We start from the raw sequence: 11,024 nt of genomic DNA on the forward strand, positions 1-11,024 counted from the left end.
AAGGTAAAATGTATTTCATTAAACACGTAAAAAATCAAATCACGTTTTTAAAATTTATGAAAAGATTTTGATCGGTGGAAAATATAAATATCCGTTGAGGATTTTGGGTAATGATTCGGGATACATTTTATGAAACGATAGTCTACAAGTGGATGCCCTAAAAAACTTGATTTTTAAGGAATGGATAGTTACTTCCAGCATAACCGGATCGAAAGAGAAAACTTATGACACTTTAATGTCGCGTGATACCCGCAGCTGAGGCAGCCTTAGCTTCCACTCGATTATGCTAACCTTACAGAATTGTTTATGCACAACGGCAAGGTCTTGCAGCTTTAGGAGGGCTGATAATCTTGATATAATATTTTACATTATATCTACATTGTATTTGAATCAGACCTAAATGGATGAAAAATGATCGTTAGAATATTGACGTACATTAGATATCCGTATCTAATTCTAAATGATCCTAAAATGCTAGATTTTATCACTATTGAAGTATAATTAAGAAACAATACAGAAGCCAAAGTTGTAATGATCTTAAATTTTTGAACAACTGGAAACTAAGGTTGTTACAAAAAAGGCATTGGTGAGAAGGATAAATCTTAACTTCAAGATATAAGAGACTACAATAGCACAGGTAGAAACACTCTTTACTGCGTTTCTGTGTCGGAATTCATCTCACTAGTAAAACATAAGGTTTTAAGTGCAGAAAGTCTGAAATCGTCTGAGATGTATTGAAATTTATAACTTTCAAAGCATAAAGTAGACAGGTATTAACTCCCTTAGTGTGAAAGTTCACACTCATACATTATTTAAAGTACGAGAACATGGGAACTAATATCGATGTTGAAGGATTAAACCATTTAGGCTGCGCTGACGATATTGTGTTGATTTTAGATAGTCTCAAATGCCTAAGAGTTGTTATGTACAGTAAATACTGTATCAACCGAGGTTCTTTACAAATTAACCCTACAAAAAATCAGCATATGGGAAACTTAGTCCATAACAGTAACATATCCATAAATGATGCAGTAAACATATCTTATAAATATTTGAGCGATGAGTTTGAATAGGTCGGGTTAAATAAACCTGCGAAATTAAACGTGTAAATAAAATTGGCGTGAGCGAATTTCAGCTACTAACTAATATTAAGATGAATATTTTGTGTTTACATAAAAATTAAGTAACAAAAATAAAATGTCACAGCTAGAGAAATTTTGATAACGGATTTATCTACGTGAAAAAACACACCAAAATTATATGTAATATTTTACTTCAGTCATAAAAATTAAGTAGTTTATTAAATAGTTCTATGCTGGGCCAGCAATTTATTTCGATACGAGAATTTGTGTTAAATTTAATATTGTCGCTCCTTTAAATTCTTTGATTTAACATTCCTTACCGTCAGAACTGTGAGTGGGTTTTGCTTTTTTCTCATGTTAAACCAAAATAAAATTTAATACTTTGCGCTGTATTATATAACAGTATTGTATAACAGCCGTACTGTTATTTGCAAGATTTATAATGCTAAGGGATTCCGAATTATTGCTTAGGGGCCGCGATCGACAGGTAAAGGCAAAAAAACATGGGTTATACACCTTTCACATTTAAACTTTAGTGGGAAAAATGTGCCTCTTTATTGTTTAATAGGTTTTCTAATCGTGATCTATATTTGATACGCAAGTAGCTAAAATAATTTTTCAACTGGAGTCTATTTCTGTTCTTAGTTTTTATATTAACCATTGAAGAGAAAATTAGTTCAAAAGGTAATAAGTAGCGAAATGAGGTAATAATTACAAACTTTCTCATGTCAGCTCAGGATATTCTTCTTCTCACTTCATTTAGAAGACGGTAATGGTTAATGGAAGACGGAATTCCCGCTATACGCTTGTTCTCGGCAACTAAATTCATAAAATTTTCCTTCGTCTTAAATAGAAGATTACCTATACCCGTTAGCTTGAGACTTTAGTTTTCTAAAGTAATTGAACAATAAGTGCGTAATAAATGAGTGTTCCTTTTAAATTTTCAAGCTTGCTACCACACAAGGAAGTGAGGAGTTCCTACTCACGATTGGTCCATTGTAGTTTCTTCGACAGGCTTCTGAATGCAAGGGAAAGACATATATCATTTTTTGTAAAGATGTTTATCAAAAACAAAACTATAGGAGTAGATTGTAGCTGGTTTAAAAGGGGTAATAAGGCATTATTGAAATTTGGAGGTTGCTTCAGGTTCTTTTGAATGAATTTGAATGAATTAGTTATGCGACAACTAAGACATATTTTTACTCAACTGGCTTTAAAAAATTACTTTTTTACGTAAGTTGTAAAACAGATATTATCTAATATTTGTATAATATCCAAGTTCGTCGCAAATAAGTATATAATCTTAGCAAATATTAAGTAAGCTACTCATGAACCTGACTCACTCATATGGTGACTTCAATGTACGAACGAGACGATGAAATCCGATATTACTGAAAACATTTGTCTGCAGTGCGTTCTCACGGCAAGACAGAACCGAACTAGTTTTTGCATTAGTAAAATAGTTGGAGTATTTATTGTTTTTCTGCTAACTGTCGTTTGTAAGACTTTATATGATACTAAAACTGTAAGTTAAATTATGTTTATTTTAATATTTGTTAACTTTTTTTTTTCTTAAACATGTGATATTTAATATCTTATCTATTATCTAATATCAAGTGGTTTTAACAATAAAAAGTGGTATATTGCTAAAGCAGGCAAATTGTTAGAAACGTTATTGGCATATGTCAGAAACGAAGGAACTGGTAAACTATCTTCTTTTAAAAGGACAGAATTTCTAATATAACTCCTGTTGCGCAATTCAGTATAAAATTAAAATCAATGTTTTCAGACTCATTTTTTGTCGGGCATGTGCATTTCCAAGGTTCATGAGGTTTTTCTTCAACTCTAATATATTAACCCATCTCATCCACAGCCCTAGTATCGGAGGAGTCTTGTTGACCTTGTTTGAGTGGAAGAGGTTTATTTAGCGCGGTGAGTGTGGCATATATATATATATATATATATATATATATATATATATATATATATATATATATATATATATATCGAACCACTTATTGACTAACATCTTTGGTCGGATGAGTTGGTAAGTTGTAGATCACCATTTTGTCCTGGGGTTCAGAAATCGGCTCCGAAGGCGGATGAACAACATTTGGTCAGCGGCATAAGGATAAAGAAGCACAAGTAGTTTAAACATCCCATTAAAAATCCACAGCGATATTAAAACCAATTCCGGAGTAAGTCCTCCGATCAGTTCTCCATGAAGTACCGTTTTGAATTCACCAAAAGATAATACATTAAAGTGCAGAAAGAAGATCAAGATCTACACATAAAATCAAATTATTAAAAGAATGCGCATTGAAATCATGGGAATAAAAAAAATGAGATGGCCAGATTCTGAGGAAACACAAGTGAAAGATCACAAGGTATAATACTCGGTAAAAGTGATGGATCACATGAATATGAAGTAATCGTATTAGTCAATATTGCCAAATGCTTACTAACTTTACACTAATATCTGAGTGTTACTACAAGTACAAGCCAACCTAATCAATATAAACATCATCCAAGTTTATACTCCCACTGCAGACAAAGAGGAAGAAGAAGCAATTGAGTTTTAGCAGAAAATCAACAGAAATAGTTCAAAATGTGAAGGGAAAACACTTAAATGCAGATAAAATAATCAAGAAAACAGAATGATACAAAGCGATAAATATAACAAAGAAGCAAAATCTTGAATAAATTGAGACTGCAGTAAAAATGCGATAGTCACAATGTACATAGGAAAGTTAAAGAACTCATAGGTGGACTAACACGGAGGGAGAAAGGAAATATAACTGATTCTGAAACATCATCTTGGACAAAAAGAGTAAAATAAGAACGTGGAAAGAATACCTAGAGAAACTGTATAAAGATCGAAGAAATAAATGATCTTAAAGTAGAAGGCCTCGATAATATACAAGCTCAAACGAATGGATAATGAATAGATAGCAATAATCACAAAGATACTCAACAATACATACATCTCTGGGGAAATACCAACAGAATGGCTGAAGTCTGAGTTTATTCCACTTAAAAAAAAACAGGTGCCAAGAAATTCGAAGAGTACAAGAGAAACAAAATTTTGGTCTAGCAATGGGCTCTAGTTTATCTCCATTATTAGCCGATAATGAAACAAATATTATTTTTAAACAAAAATTAAAACCCATAGTATGGTGATGTTTAGATGATGGCCTCATGGATCAAAGTTGTTGGATACATTCCTGAATGATATAAACGATAAAGAAGAGACAATAACATTTACCATGAAAAAGGAATATAACACACTACCTTTCCTGGATGTTTTATTTTCTAAGAACGATACTGGATATGAGACTTAGGTGTATAGAAAACCAACACACACCAACAGATATTTAAATTAATAAACCAATCACAATACGATATAACCAAAATGCTTGTTCTAATGAAAATTCGTTCTTGGAGGAAAAACATTTGTTGACATCTGTTTTATTAAAAATGATTATCCTTTATCGTTTATAAATACGGAATTTTCAACAATCGACTAAATAGAACAGAACAACTTAGATCGAGATCCTACAGCACACTTGAAAATAACAATACCGGACATAAAAGGATTATCAGAAAAACTTAAAAAAGGATAGGAAATAAATTCAACATTTCAACAACATTCAAAACATCAGACATATTGAGATCTATTTTATCTAAAAATAAACCTAACAATGAACAACAAAGAACAAATTGTATTTATAAAATACCTTGTGAATGCGATCAGTTTTATTTAGGTAAAACACCAAGGCCATTAAATGTTAGAATAAGTGAATATCAATCTCATGTTAAAAATAGAGAATTTGATAGATCTCAAATATGTAAACACGCATGAGAAAATGAATATAGGTTTCAATGGAATAATTCAAGTATAGTCCTAAAAGAAACAGATAAATGGTAAAAAGAGAAAAATCAAAAAAGCGGCTCTAATTATGCTAAATGAGACCAATGGTGTAGCAAATTTCTCGGCAGAATTCAGTAGGATCTGGTTACCCATATTAAAAGAGGAAGTTAAGAAAAAGAAAATATCGGTATTTGTAAGTCAGTAACATATCGAAGATACATCATTTATGTTTTTTAAATAACAAACATATAAAATCAGATTTTGGTGTTTATTGAGAGTAATCTAAATGTAAGACCAAAAACTTACCATGTCGGGATAGTATTATGAGGTTTTTTCCTCATAATTTATTATTGAATAACTAACAGAATAATTTTACTGTCATCATGGCATGTGGTTGTCTTTTTAAAGACGAATTACATGCTATGACTTTTTCTGAGGGATATTCTCAGTTAAAGTTGATTTCATGTAACCGAATGAACTATCTTAGTCGTCCCTGGAACGCAACTCGGCAATATCATTTTAAAGTCGTCTACTTTAAAATGTATAATATATGTCTGAATTATCAATATAAATGAGTCAGATAAAATTAAATTATTAGAAGAATTTTTCACCAAGTAACAAAAAACAAAATTTGTTTAATTTATTAATGTTTGTATTTTGAAAACGATATTGAGAAAAGGTTGCTAGGTCATACTTTATTTCTTCAGTAGATTGAGAATAATGGATATACATCAATAGATTTTTCAAAATTTATAGTTGAACACTGACATAATACTCACTTTTTGAACATGATTTTCTCATTACATATTTTTAGAAGATCGATATAGTGTTTCAGTAAATCAGTAAATTGAAGTTGAAATCAGTAGATCTACTGAAAAATCAGTAGACCTGGTAAGCAGAAACTGGCTTTACTTTTCGAAGATTTATTAAATGAGCATTACCTGTCCTCTCTCTTTCATTTTCTAAGCTTATTCCCATTAAAATAGTATCTTCTATTAGCGTCATATCAAAATGTCGTAGGACCAAAAACTGATTTTTTTTTCGTAACGTAGTATTGTTTCCGATATAAAATATATTTTCTATTTCTCGCATTTGAAAGTATAATATTCAATCCAATGTTGTATTATATGTTCAGTTCTTTGACTTCCAACGATGTAAACAAGTCTGCACAAAGTACATGAATTGGTTAGGAGTCCGATGATTATCACATTGGTATATTTAAAGAATACAAATGTATTTATACTTTCATATTCATTTATTTACAACAGTTTTTAAGTTTAAATAACCACTGAACTAAAAACCTAAAAAAATATGCAGTGAATATCTGTACATTATTTTTATAATAAAGTAAAAAATAAAAAATATACAAACATAACTATTCGTAAAAAAAGCTACGAAAGGCCACTAGCATTATTTTCGATATTTTTTCAAATAAATCACAATTTTACTAGTATTAAAAGTCCTATGATCACAAATACAAAATACTTATTTGTAGCATTCACATTACTAAATAAATTATTCATTTTATTATTTCTAAATTGTACTATTTTCAGGAATAAAAGTGACAGACAACAAAACATTGTCACTTATATATTTTACAGTACCATTTAGAAAATAAATGAACTTAGAAAGGGATAAATTCATTTAATAAATGTAAAATATATAAAAATAAATTAACAGAGTTGGAGAGAACGATAATTATTGCACCATATAACAAATTATTTGGACAAAGCCAGAAAAATGTTAAAATCGACTGTAGAGAGCATCTCAGAAAAAAGTACATAAAATGGATCAAGTAGACTTACAAATTTTTAAACCGCAACAAGAGATATAAAAATTGAAAATGGGATAGTTTTTCAACGGAGAAGAAGACTAATCATGGGTTGTCCCACGCATTGCATTGACGTTCATGTGCTTAACAATCATCTTAATGTTATCGATCTATATATTTTTAAAATGTTTTATATTACAATATATTGTCATACGTTAAATAAATAAATAAATATTATTGTTATAGTTTTTCTTTTCAGTATACGCTTTTAGATTGACTAACTCGAATCAGTTCATTCTTTTAAAGTATAGGTATGTGCACACACCATGTATTTGACGAAGAAAAACACGCATATGGATGGAGAGAGAATCCCCCTCATGGGCGGCATATAAATGATGTCAGCCAGGACTACGTCAACAATACAGCGTCGAACTATTGGTTGAGATCAGGAAAGATGTTTCTTGAAACAGAGGGTCCTGAAAATATCTAAGTTTATAGCCCAACATCTTATCGGGGTTGCCAGTAGAAAAAATGCTTCATTAAGAACAAGCTCACAAACTGCAACTTCCACACATCAACCATCTCCCTTTAATAAATATGTTCCTAATATGCTTGAGAATGACAACTTAAAGATGTTGTATTGGGACCTTACTATGCCCACAGACCAACTAATGGGTTAAGACCTGATCTCATACTAGTCAACAAACTAATTAGACAAACAACGCTTATTGATATGGCAATATCTAACAACAATAATCTTACCAAAAGCGTGTTAAATAGAATAAGAAAAGCGCTAAGTGTAGATACCTTGAGGTATAAATAAAGAGGCAGTAGAAATTGGAAATTACCCAGATGATATCTATAATCGTATCAACTAGGGTGTCATTTCGCAGAGACTACTAGAGAAAATCCAAGATGTGGTAAAGGCATGAAATAAATGATGAGTTAAACATAAAGAGGTAGGTGTATAAAGATAAAAAGTACACAAAAAGACAATTTCAAAAATTCTCAATTCTAATAATGTTGAATAGAACAATTTAGGCGGTTACCAAACTGCTTATCAGAAACTAGAATACTAACATTAAAACTAAAATAATAAAAAACTGATGAAGAAAATAAAAACAAATCAGCTAAGAGAAGGAACAAATACAAACAACGCTTTAAAAATTATTTAACATTTTTATAAAATCGCAATTTACAGCTAACAAAATGAACATGATATTAATTAATTAGCAATATTTCTAAATTTATTTAACATAATGAATTTTGTTGATTGTATTATCAAGAAATTACTTATATACTCAAATAAATTATATTAACTCCTGTAAATGAAATTATTGACTAGTCCTTAGCCATATTAAAATAATTTGTAATCAATAGAACGATAATTTTATTTTTAAACAAATAAACGTTACTTAAATAATATATTAAACTAAATTGTGAATGTACAAGTATGTTTTCAACCCATTAAAATTTAAAAAATAAAAATTAAACTAATTAATCTGCTAAAAATAATTTTCGATAATTTTTCTAAAAAATTTCTTTAATCGGTTCTAAATATAATTCACAAGTATGAAACTCAATTCGTTAATGAGATACAAGAATGTGTAGACCAAATTCCATTATTTTTCCGAACACTCGCCATACGCTTAATACTAACAAAATCCTCAATCACATAAAAATAGTTACCAAACCATAAAATTTTCGTGTACCACACTTATAAATCAATCAATAATTTTAGTAATTATAATCAATGATACAAAAAACCAATTTAAATTACGAATCGCAATTACCAAATAGGTGTATGCTATATACAGTCATGATATTATTCTCCTCAATATTGAAGAATAAACCAGAAGAACTAATAGAAATCAAGGAAGAGCAATAAGGATTTAGAAAAGCGGATCTGCAAAAGGCGCACTGTTTACTAAGCAAATAAATAGCATACAACACATTTTCACATACATTATTCCCCTTGAAGCTTGTTGCACGCCATCAATGAAAATTTTCTATGTCGTAGTGCAACCAACAACCAACTGATTAGAAATTCTCTAACGATAATTTTAGAACTATTTTAACTCATTTTCAATAGAAAGATACTATTACCATCCAGAATGCTATAAAGTGACATATTTTCAATAATTTTTTCTGAATGGAAATGGAAATATGGAATAGAATGGAAAAAAAATTCTTTCATTTTTTTTCCATTCTATTCCATATTTTTAAGAAGGCGGCTTCCTGCCATGGATTTTAGTGCTCCATTCCGGACAGTTAATCTCTGGAACGGCAAATCTGAAATATACAATTTAAGAAGGGTTTTAGAAAATAAGTGCCCTTACATGATAGTTTACAAGAAACATTGAAAATTCTTAAAAAAAAAAACAAAATGGTGGACATTTGAAAAATTTGCTCAAAAATTGACCTTTTTTAGTCACAAAATTTTAATTATTTTTTTTTTGGTCAAATTGTAAACTATCATAGAAAAAGCAAAACAAACAAAATGCATCCAGGTTTATTAAAATCTACCAATTGGATTCGCAAATTTACCTCTTCCTCCAGTTTTAAAAACGTAGTTTATCTCAAAACTTTACTCTCCGAATATAGTCGGTCGATTTTAATAAACCTTGACGCATTTTGTTTGTTTTGCTTTTTTCTATGGTAGTTTACCACAATTTGACCAAACAATGGAAACCAATGGAAAAAACAGAAAAAATTTTTTTTGTAATCTTCACAAGTTGTATAATATAAAAGAAGTTTAAATGCCACATATAATGAATAAGGTACAAAAAAATTGTTGAAAATGTGCCATTTTTTAGCATTCTAGATGGTAGGGGAGCATCTTGTACCTTGGACAGTGTTGTACCTTGGTCACAACACACTTTTCAGTATTTTTGTTCGTTTGATAATCAATTGGCAACGCTGCTAAAATCTTTGTTTGTAAAGTCTATAAACTGTGCATAGTGATAGCACGTCAAACTAAACCTGTTAAAATTTCAAGGAATTTTATATTTTTCCGCTATAAAGTAGATTTTTTTGATAATATTTAAGTCAAAAATTAGTATTCTGAAGACCAGATCATTTAATTACCTTGCAATCGTTTGAAGGTTAGAAGGTTGTAAGCAACACTTTTGAAAATCAGTTGTCGAACGTTTATATTTATTTTCTTAATAATTGCAGGCTCTAGAAAATATGCCACACAGTAAACAAGGCATAAAACGAACTCCACTCGATAAAGAGCAGTTGCGACAGGCCGCTCAATTGTTATGAGAAAAGAATATGTTACGCTAAACATTTTAATATCAGTAGAACTACTCTGAGGCGTCATTTTCAACATTGAACTGATACAGGAAAGAAAATTAGTACCTTACACGATAATTTAATGTACCATAAAGTCTTTACAGATAAGGAAGAGATAATTTTGTGCGATTATATTAAAAAGGCTGCAGATTTACAATATGGATTGACTCTAAAAAACGTTCAGATTGTGTTCAGAATATTATGCATGGATTTAAAGCTACGGAAATGTATCCAGTTAACGAAAACATTTTCGCCGACTCGGACTATTTATCAGCACAGGTAACTGATCGTCCATATGATGTTACTTCCGATAAAAACGAAGATACAATTACAGCCGATAATTCTGACATTTTACCTCAATTAGCTACAGAGTTGCAGAATCTGATATTTCATCTCAACCAGTCCCAGACGCCGATACTCCATCCACTTCTGCGATTAAAAATATTGTTACACCAAATATGATTAGACCTCATCCTAAAGCTGCACCAAGGAAGGGAAAGACAGAAAGGAAAGTCGTGCATTTTAACAGATTCGCCAGAGAAAACCAGGATTGAAATATTGAAAATTGTGAGTCCAATAAAACAAAAAAAGAGAAGAACAAATGTTAAAGTTTCCCAACGAAATTCAGCTAAAGGCAAAAACAAGAAAAAGTCAGTTAAAAGAAAAATCGTTTCTGATTCTGAATCTTCCATATTAGATGATAATTTTTCGTTACAAGACTCAGATATGTCTGAAATGTCTTTTGAAATATATGATAATGAAATTGAAAACCCAAACATTGATTCTGAAGTTTCAAAATTTCAATTACATGATTTCGTGATTTTCGTTTAAGAAAATAATTATTTTCCTATAAAATAATTGTCGATATTATAGAACAAGAATTTGTAATAGCGTCTATGGAAAAATCACTCAAAAATTGGAAATGACCTGAGGGAAGATCGAAACTTATACCCAGCATGCGATTAAACGTAAAATTGGACCTCCAAAAAAAATTCATTGCTCT

General features: G+C 30.3%; 1 long non-coding RNA gene across 1 annotated transcript; it reads left to right on the plus strand.

Moving 5' to 3' along the window:
* Nucleotides 1-5,509: 5,509 nt before the first annotated feature.
* Nucleotides 5,510-6,970, plus strand: LOC140439646 (uncharacterized). The gene is made up of 2 exons (XR_011950673.1): nt 5,510-5,844; nt 6,507-6,970. It is a non-coding gene; the product is annotated as an uncharacterized lncRNA (long non-coding RNA).
* Nucleotides 6,971-11,024: the final 4,054 nt, after the last annotated feature.

Source organism: Diabrotica undecimpunctata, chromosome 4 (genome assembly GCF_040954645.1).
Source record: "Diabrotica undecimpunctata isolate CICGRU chromosome 4, icDiaUnde3, whole genome shotgun sequence".
NCBI classification, from domain to species: Eukaryota; Metazoa; Arthropoda; class Insecta; order Coleoptera; family Chrysomelidae; genus Diabrotica; species Diabrotica undecimpunctata.